Here is a 10669-nt window from a genome sequence, read left to right as displayed (position 1 = left end):
AATAAAAACTACAATGTAGGGGCTCATGGGTGGCTCAGTGGGTTAAAGCCTCTGCCTTTGGCTCAGGTCATGATCCCAGGTTCCTGGGATCGAGCCCCACATCAGGCTCTCTGCTTCGCGGGGAGCCTGCTTCCTCCTGTCTCTGCCTGCCTCTCTGCTTACTTGTGATTTCTCTATGTCAAATAAATAAATAAAATCTTAAAAAAAAACCCCTACAATGTAATATGACTTAACACCAGTCAGAATGACTACTAAGCAAAAGACAAGAAATAACTAATGTTGGCAAGAATATGGAGAAAAGGGAACCATTGTACACTATTGGTGAGATTTCAAATAAGTAAAATCACATGGAAAACAGTATAGATGGTCCTCCTAAATTAAAATTAGTAATGACATATGATCCAGTAATTCCATTCATTGGTATTTACTCACAGAAAATGAAAACCATAATTTGAAAAAAAAAATACACCATTATATTTACTGCTGCATTATCTATAACAATCAATATATGGATGCAAGCCCAGAGTCCCATGATGATTGATAATGTGGTGTGTGTGTGTGTGTATGTGTGTGTGTGTATTGCAATATTACACAGCCATAATAATGAGGTTTTGTTATTTGCAATGATGTAGATGGACCTAGAAGGTGTTATGCTATGTAAAACAAATAGACAAATACAGATACCATATGATTTCACTTATAAGTGGAATTTAAAGCAAGCAAACAAAAAAACATTCTTTCAAATACAGAGAACAAACTGGTGGTTTCCAATTGGCTGGTGGTGGAAGAATAAACAAAATAGATCATAGTGATTAATAGCTACAAAATTTCAAGTTAGAAAATTAGTTAGTCATGGAGATTAAAAAACAACAACAGCAATATAGGGAATGTAGTTAATAATGTACTAAGATTGCATGGTGACTACACTTATCACAGTGAGCACTACATAATATATAGAATTGTCAATATGTTGTTGACTTTCTCAGCTGACCATAAAATTGTACTGCCTGTCAATTTTATTTCAATAATAGGTTTCAATATAATTTTATATAGGAAACATCAACCTGGATAAAATAGTACTTCAAGGAGAAAATGGATGTCTTTGTTTCTCCACTTTTCTACTCTCAGATTAGGCTGATGCTCAGTCAAAAATTAGAAGCATTCACTTGCTCCTTTGTATCTTTGATGGTAAAATATGACAATATTGCTTGTCCACCTTTGTGGATGATTTAAGAAAATATGTATACCTCCACCTATTTGTTATCAAAGCCCTTTTATTCAAATATTTCTATTAAAGTAACTCTTTACTAAACTTAATTGTTTTGTTTCAAAAAGAATAAGTTGTTTGACAATTTAATGACTGTTTTGAAATAATCTATGTCTCTAAATAGACTTTCTCCATAGCTGAAGACAACTTCAAGCCAAGGAATTTGATTTCCATTCTGGGACTGGTTTTAAATATGAAGTATGACAGTGATATTTCTTAAACCATTTTGATATTAGGTACTTTCCCAGGACCTTATTTATAGCCCCCACAACCTCCTTGTTTCTAAGGCTATAAATTAAAGGGTTCAGTATGAGGGTGAGGATAGTATAGATCATGGAGAGACCTTGATCTAGTGCTGGGGTGTGGGAAGAGCCAAGTGTCATCTACATCAATATTGCTAGTCCCAAGTAGAGACTCTCAGCAATAAAGTGAGAACAGGATGTGGACAGGAATTTTTTTCCTCCCCTCAGGAGTGTTTATTTTGAGAACAATGAGAAAAATTTGAATATAATAAGTCACTATTCAGCTAAAGGGGTGAGTATAAATATAATCCTTACCATAAAGAACACCATCTCATAATCTGAAGTGTCCTCACAGGATAGCATCAGGATGACTGGTATCTCACAGAAGAAGTGATTTATTTTCTTCAGGCCATAGACAGGAAAATGTATGGTGTAGATGGTTTGAATGAGTGAATTTTGAGCAGCTCCAGTCCATGATGCCACTGCCCTTAGCAAGCAGACTTTAGAGTTTGTGATGAATGTGTAGTGAAGGGGGTTACAGACAGCCACAAATTGGTCATAGGGCATAAAAGTTAGGAGGAGACACTCAGTGCCACCTAAAGTCAGGCAGAAGAACATTTGGACTACCAAGCCAATGAGAGAGATGTTGTGCTTTTCTAAGGAATGTTTGATGACCATTTAAGAAACCAAGATGGAAATATAAAACAAATCAATGATGGAAAGTTTGCTGAGCAAGAAGTATATAGGAGTGTGGAGGTAGGAGTCCACCCAGATCAGAAAGATGAACATTGAGTTTCCTGTGAGGGTAATAAGGTAGACCAGAAGGATGAGGTAGAACAGGAGGCTGGCATATTGGAACTCAAGGAAGAGTCCCAAGAAGATGAAATCTGTAGTGCATGCATCATCTGTTTGCCATATCTCGACTTCATTGGTGACAGATGATGTGTAGTAAGAGGAAAGTATGGGCTGTCCATTAAATTTTGTCCTTTTATGAACCTTTTATTTTAGGCTTGATTTACTTTTTCCCATCCATTCTTTCTGCAACATCTTGACAGACCCAAATAGCATTTAAAATATCTTGGGAAACTTGAAAGTTGGGAACATATGGAAATTTGGAGAGAGTGGCACACTTAAAGAAAGCATGAAATGTCTGTGTTTTACCCCATGTACATTACCCTACACATCTCTCCCATCTAGATGTTAATTTTTCTTTATTCTTTATTTTATCTTTTAATAATAAATATATAAATATCTAGTTGAAAATCTTGAAGTTTGAATGTAGTAAACTTATTTACTAAATATTAATGTAATTATTTCACTCTGTTATGTAAAAATTATTCCATATTTATATAGTTGTAGTATTCACTCAAGAATTTAAAACTCATTTTTTTTCAAATTTCCTAAGACAATGAGTCTCCATAGTTTTTGACTTGTCAAAGAAACCATTTCCCCAAGTGTCTTGTATAGATCATTTTCTGTTCTGTGTAATTTATCTCCTTTGTCAATTTTTTATAGCCATTGCAGAACTAACTATGTACTTTGCATGAAAAGATGAAAATTTGGGACCCCCTTTGTTCAAAGTTATTAAGAATTTCAAAACAGCAACATCAAAGGAAGAAATCATGCACAATACCCTTCTAAGGACAGAATTTAGTATAATATCATGAATTACTTTTATCCTCATCTTAAGGGATTCAAGCTTCTAGAATAACACATCAATCTGATATCTTCTGAACTCATTTCTGTGTTGACAATTTCCTAAACACTTTCATCAGGTATCCCGAGAACACTTTCAATTTATCATGCCAAAATTGATATTAGCTCCCATCTCTTACACTTTATTATTTCCTCCATTTCCATTTTGTTACCACAAATATTCAAGCTTAACCCTTTAGGCCACTTTTGATTTCTTCATTTTCTATGTTTAATCAGTTACTTGGAGCAGGCATACTACACTCTCAGTATCTCTAAGACTCATATCTCCTTTTTAAACCTATTATTCACTCCATTCTAATTTTTCAATGCCCATTCTTCAAAAGTCTTCTGACTTTCTAGACTTTTTTCTTTTTTTTTTTTTTCCTTTCAAATCATACCTATCTAAAAACACATCAAGATCAAGTCATTTTCTGGGACAATTTTTGAAATGTTTTTTATGAACTAGGGAATTGCTTAACAATACTTATATTGGTATGCAAATATTCAGCGAATTTATGACTAGTTTACCTGGCTCACTTTCTTTCTCTTTCTTTCTTCCTTCCTTCCTTCCTTCCTTCCTTCCTTCCTTCCTTCCTTCCTTCCTTTCTGGTTCTTTCTTTCTTTTATTTATAACAAACTTTCATTTTTTTCCTTAAAACAACTTAAACTACAATTATCTAAAAGGTCACAATGTTTTTCATTTCCATGCTGGTACTTGCATAGTTTCGCTTCCATTTAAGCTAAACTTTCTCCAACATAACCTATATTAAACCTTTCCAATTATTTAATTTACTAATCACATGTTAGCATCTCTCTGAAGCTTCCTCAAAACTCTGCCCATCCTCTGCCAAATCAAAATTTGATATTTTCTTCTTAATTTTGACAATGCATATTAAACTGTCCTACCGGTGGCACATTCATATTTGACAATTTTATTAAATATTTTGTTCCAGGTGTACTTGGGTGGCTCATTTGGTTAAGCATCTGACTCTTGGTTACAACTCAAATAATAATCTTATGGTTCATAAGATCATGCTCCACATTGAGTTCCATGCCAAGCAGGAATTCTTCTTGAAGACTCTCCTTCTACCCATCTCCCCAGTATCCTTGCTCTTTCTCTCTCAAAAAACAAACAAACAAAGAAACAAACAAAAAAACCTAAATACTTAAGAATAATAAATAAATAAATGCTTAGTTCCACTTGAACTTAATATTTGTAATGAGGAAGTAACAAATATATGTGTTTTATAAATCTTATAAAGTGATCCCTCAATAGAATTTTATAAGATAGATCATAAAATGGATGAGATAATTAGTTAGTGTTGGAATGTAGATGTTTCAAGATTATTACAGCCATGCTAGCATTCACTTTTGCAAAGAAAACTCATCAAAGTGAAATATTTCTTTACTTTGTTAATTTTGACACTCGAAATGTGTTTGCTGGCTACCAGAGATGACCCAACTACAGACTGAAAGTAATTCATGAAAAAGGGAGTTAGAGTTTGAGGATTTATAGAATAAAGAGAAGGAAGTGGAAATGGATTAATAGTTGTGGAATAATAAGGGGAGGAAGAAATGTTTTAAAACAAAGAAAGGAAAGGAAATTGAAGGAAAAATATGTCAACTGAAATAATGTTCAGTTTTATTCTTTTTTAAATTTATTTTTTTATATTTTTAATTTCTTTTCAGTGCCAATTTTGTCTTATATGATATTATCAATACACAACAAATATTAATACTATGAAAACTTTACTTATAGGCCGCTTTAGAGGCTCTAAGGACATAGATAACACTAGTTAATTGCCATTAATTTTTGATGTGAACTAAACAATTAATTAAATTAACAACTATTTTTAATTAATGAACAATTAATTAATTGAATTTTTGTTTTAACAAACTATGTTTATGGCTTTTTCACAAAGTTTCATCTGTTAGAAGGATGTTTGTTCTAATATGTGTGACAGCAAATTAAAGAATAAAAAGGTGTTCTCAATGTTACAAAAATTAATAGGATCAGAATTAAGAATCTGAAAAATTTTGACTACTCTTTGTGATATAGTTATACCTTGTTTACTCAGAAATGTGAACCTTCTAGGAAGAGGGGTGGGGACGTGTTTAGACAGATAAATACATACACTCACAACCTCAAAATGAGTGAGAGTTATGATTTCATTAGGTCCATACTACCAGCAATGGAACTGGACTAGATCCTGGAATAGAGATTCCAATTCAAAAAACAGTAGATATGATATTTTTAGTTTACAAACCGCTTTAAAACTAGTAACTGTTATTGAAACCAATGGTCTTTTGTCATTAGCATATATAAAACAAACAAGGCCAGCAGGTTTTGATCAATAGTTTTTAATTGAGATTAATTTCTTTTGGTCATTTTATGTCATAGTCAAAATAAAACATGAGGTTGTCACACATTAAAGATGGAGGAATAATGGAATAACACTGCTAATGAAAGGGAGAAAAAGGAATGAAATGGACAGGCTCTTAACTGCAGTTCCTTCAATGTTTTCACTGCTATGTCCACATACCCAACCTCTAACACTTTAAATTTGTCAGCAACTAAATCAGAAATTGAAAACCAGGATATTATTCTTTTAGTATCAGTGGCCTTCATGTTCTTTCTACAGAATCCTGAGATAGTTGTCACCTGGCTGCTTTTGGTGGATAACGTTTTTAGAATATTCCCCTGATCTAATCAAAAGCTAAGTTCCTCTCCAACTCATCTTAATCTCTACTGGAGTGAAATTAGAGTGGGCATGGTAAAAAAGCCTCCTCTCATTATTTCATTCAGTAGAATGGAACCCTGGAGCCTGGTGCCCCAGGAGACCTTACAAGGGCATGATGGGATGGGACATAGAATATTTCCAGAGACTGTAGAAGTTACCCAATTCAACCTCTTACCAAATAAGGTGATATTTATACCACCTTACAAATAAAAGTAATTTGTGAGGAAAGTAAATTGTGAGGTTTTACTTACCAAACATTAGGCAAAGTTACCAAGAATTTCATAAATACTAATTTAAGAAATAACTGTATAATATTACTATCATCTCCATTTTTCAGAAATAGGGTCAGGTAATTTTCCATACAGCTATTAAGGAGAGATTCACCTCTCAAACCAGGACAATGGCCAGCTCTACAGCCAGTCTCTGCTTCTTCTAAAATGCCAGTGGAGCTAAGGGATGATTTTTTGTTTATGAATCCTGTTCAAAAGAACCCAAGATGAGCAGGACAATTCAAATGTTAAAGAGAATAGAGTGGAGAATCAATGCCCAACCAAAGTAAATTGTGCTACAAGCTGGTTAGAAGCAGCAAAGATGTAAATAGTGACATTGGCAGAACAGGAAGGGGATAGTGCATATCAATGCACCACTGAAGTGAGTCCAGAATAAAATCGGGGATGCTGCAGAAATGTTGATAAGATACTCATGATTGTGCCAGTATAAGGAATCATTAGTTACTTAAAATTTATAAATCAACAGTTTTCCAGAAATCCTTTGTAATCTTTCATTATTGTCACCACTTTGAATTTAGTTTCTACTCATTCATCTTTCTTCACCTCTAGCCCACAAGTTTCTTGAATGCTGTGATAATGTATTATTTACCTTGATGCTGAGTTTATGTTTAGAATCATTCCTGGAACATAAAAGTTACTACTAAATGATAATGAATAAACCAGAACTCTAAGAAGAAAATATTATTGTTTCTACTTTTCTGATAAGGAAGTTGATGAAATTTTCATAGATTTGCCCACGTATGTGACATATCCTGAGTCCCTAGTTTGTGCTGCATCATTGATGAGGGAACAGAAGGCTGGCTGAAGACAAAACAGAAGGCTGACACCTTGCAACCTCCCCCTCACCCCTACTCCTGGCTGGGACATATTATGACATTCTTTTTTTTTTTTTAAAGATTTTATTTATTTATTTGACAGAGAGAGATCACAAGTAGGCAGAGAGGCAGGCAGAGAGAGAGGAAGGGAAGCAGGCTCCCCGCTGAGCAGAGAGCCTGATGCGGGACTCGATCCCAGGACCCTGAGATCATGACCCGAGCCGAAGGCAGCAGCTTAACCCACTGAGCCACCCAGGTGCCCCATATTATGACATTCTTTAGGGATATACCACCCATCTTAATGCTAATACCTTGCTAGAGGGCAACACAACCTTGGCAATGGCAAGGCCCCTGGTATCTGGTATCTTGTAGACCCTCTTCAGCATATGAAATTTCTATTGAAACCTCCCTTTTCCTTACCTCTCCAACTCCAGGGTACATGAACTGCCACCCCTAACAACCCCAAAGCAGCAGTTCTTCCTGCCCATAGATCCTGTCCCAGTGTTTTAATAAACCACCATTATGCACCAAAGATGTCTCAGAATTATTTCCTGGTCAGCGGCTCTGGACCTCACCCCACTGAACCTCACCTATATACTAGAACTTCATCATCATGATTCCATGTATCATTCTATTTTTAAGAAAAATAATCAGACAATGGAAACACCAGAAGTATGGCCCAAGGTTTATTTTTACTGTCAAGGTGACCTCACATTTCCCGCTATGCTATAAAATTTAACATGGAAAGGATATAAAATCTGCTTGTTTTTTTTTCTTTTTCTTTCATCTTTTGTGACTTTATATTTGATAATGTTCTAACAGATAAAATGTGGAAATGGTTTTTATTTTGGTAAATCTACAGCTACTCAGAAGAGAGGCTGAAAAATAAAGTGCAAGATGACTTATTGTTGCAGCAATTCACCTATGTTTACCTCTATCCCCAAACCCCAAATTAGCGATCTGTGTCAAATAATTGGAATTCCACATGATATAGAATATTTATAATAATTATAAAACCCCAAGAAATGACCAACCTTAGGTGATTGTTCTAGCAAGTTGATAAACTTATTCAAGTCCAGCCAAACTTTTCTATTGTGTTAAGTCCACAATCAAAGGAGCAAGACTGATACAAACTGAAGGTCAAGCAAAGCTTGATTTCATGCCAAACATTGAGAATCAAGCCAACCAGTCAGGGTCACCTCTTACAGAGAGGGCGATCCCATCCTGCCTAGCCAACTAGCTTTTAAAGGGCAAAGGCTATGTGGTTGAGCCTGGCCACACACAAGTAGCCAATGAGATTGCAACACACAGAGAAAGCTTCACACTCATGTTAGGTCACACACGGGTGGCCAATTGAATTGCAACTTATCCTAAAGTAGATATTTGAACTAGCCTATCACTTGGTCAGAATTGGCACCAAAAAGGCAGGACCAACACTCCTTGGTAGCTAGGGAGACAGTATGCATGCCTCACTGATTGGATGTCTTGATCTGGCCTGACCAGCCCTTGTATTTGGGCTTTGTTACCTGGAACTGGTTTCCTGGACTTGCTTTTAAGTAAGTCCCCTGGGGTGGGGGTGGGGGGGCAGGGTCAGTTTAAGTTTTACTGCATAAACAACAAAAATCACTGTTTAATCGGATGGAATTGCTCTGGCTAAAAAGACCCTACAACTGTATATTCTTTTTTTTTTCTTTCTTTTTAATTTCATTTTAAAAATTTTAAAAATTTCTTTTCAGTTTACCAGAATTCATTGTTTATACATCACAACCAGTGCTCCATGCAATATACGCCCTCCATAATACCCACCACTGGGCTCACCCAACTTCCCACCCCTTACCCCTTCAAAACCCTCAGGTTGTTTTTCAGAGTCCATAGTCTCTTATGGTTCATCTCCCCCTCCAATTTCCCTGAACTCCCCTCTCCTCTCCATTTACCCATGTCCTCTGTATTATTTCTTATGCTCCACAAATAAGTAAAACCATATGATAATTGACTCTCTCTGCTTGACTTATTTCACTCAGCATAATCTCTTTCAGTCTCATCCATGTTGATACAAAAGTTGGGTATTCATCCTTTCTGATGGAGGCATAATATTCCATAGTGTATATAGAAGACCACATTCTCTTTATCCATTTGTCTGTTGAAGGGCATCTTGGTTCTTTCTACAGTTTGGCGACCATGGCCATAGGGGTACAGAAGGCCCTTCTTTTGACTAAATCTGTATCTTTGAGGTAAATACCCAGTAGTGAAGTTGCAGAATCATAGGGAAATTCTATTTTTTAATTTCTTGAGGAATGTCCACACTGTTTCCAAAGTGGATGCACCAACGTGCATTCCCATGAATAGTGGAAGAGGGTTCCTCTTTCTCCACATCCTCTCCAACACATGTTGTTTCCTGTTTTGCTAATTTTGGCCATTGTAACTGGTGTAAAGTTGTATCTCAATGTGGTTTTAATTTGAATCTCCCTGGTGGCTAATGATGATCAACATTTTTCATGTGTCTGATAGCCATTTGTATGCCTTAATTGGAGAATTGTCTATTCATGTCTTCTGCCTACTTTTTGACGTGATTATATGTTTTGTGTGTGTTGAGTGTGAGGTGTTCTTTATAGATCTTGGATATCAGCCTTTTGTCTGTAATGTCATTAGCGAATATCTTCTCCCATTCCATGGGTTGCCTCTTTGTTTTGTTGACTGTTTATTTTGTTGTGCAGAAGCCTTTGATCTTGATAAGTCCCAAAAGTTAATTTTTGCTTTTGTTTCCTTTTCCTTTGGAGGTATGTCTTGAAAGAAGTTGATGTGTCTGTTGTCAAATGGGTTACTGCCTATGTTCAACTCTATGGTTCTGATGGATTCCTGCCTCATGTTGAGGTCTTCTATATATTTTGAGTTCATCTTTGTGTATGATGTGAGAGAATGGTCGAGTTACATTCTTCTACACATAGCTGTCCAATTTTCACAGTGCCATTTATTGAAGAAACTGGTCTTTTTCCACTGTAAATTTTTTCTTGCTTTCTCAAAGATTATTAGACCACAAGGTTGAGGTTTTATATCTAGGCTCTCTACTCTGTTCCACTGGTCTAAGTGTCAGATTTTGTGCCAGTACCATGCAGTCTTGGTGATCACAGCTTTATAGTAAAACTTGAAATCAGGCAACATGATGCCCCCAGTTTTGTCTTTCTTAGAGTGGACATTCTTGTCACATTCCTGATCTCAGCAAGAAGTCTGTGTGCTTTTCCCATTGAGGATGATATTTGCTGTGGTCTTTCATAGATATATTTTATGAAGTTCAGGAATGTTCCCTCTATCCCTATACTTTGAAGAGTTTCCATCAGGAACAGATGCTGTATTTTGTCAATTTTTTTTTTTTTTGCATCAATTGAGAATACCATGTGCTTCTCTCTTTTATTATTGATTTGTTCTTTCACATTGATTGATTTGCAAATGTTGAACCATCATTGAAACTCAGGGATGAATCTCACCTGGTCATAGTGGATAATCTTTTTTTTTTTTTTTTTTGAGTTCATAGTTGTGTTATTCTGAGAAGATCCATTTTAATTTATTTATTTTTTTTTAATTTTTTATTTTTTATAAACATATATTTTTATCCCCAGGGGTA

General features: G+C 35.5%; 1 pseudogene; it reads right to left on the bottom strand.

Annotated features, from left to right (window-relative positions):
* Positions 1–1416: 1416 nt before the first annotated feature.
* Positions 1417–10669, bottom strand: part of LOC132027649 (olfactory receptor 2T27-like) — a 12432-nt pseudogene continuing 3179 nt past the window's right edge.

The sequence above is a fragment of the Mustela nigripes genome, chromosome 12 (assembly GCF_022355385.1).
Source record: "Mustela nigripes isolate SB6536 chromosome 12, MUSNIG.SB6536, whole genome shotgun sequence".
Classification (NCBI taxonomy): domain Eukaryota; kingdom Metazoa; phylum Chordata; class Mammalia; order Carnivora; family Mustelidae; genus Mustela; species Mustela nigripes.
The sequence above is the reverse complement of the archived record's forward strand: the minus strand, read 5'-3'. Positions and strand labels throughout refer to the sequence as shown.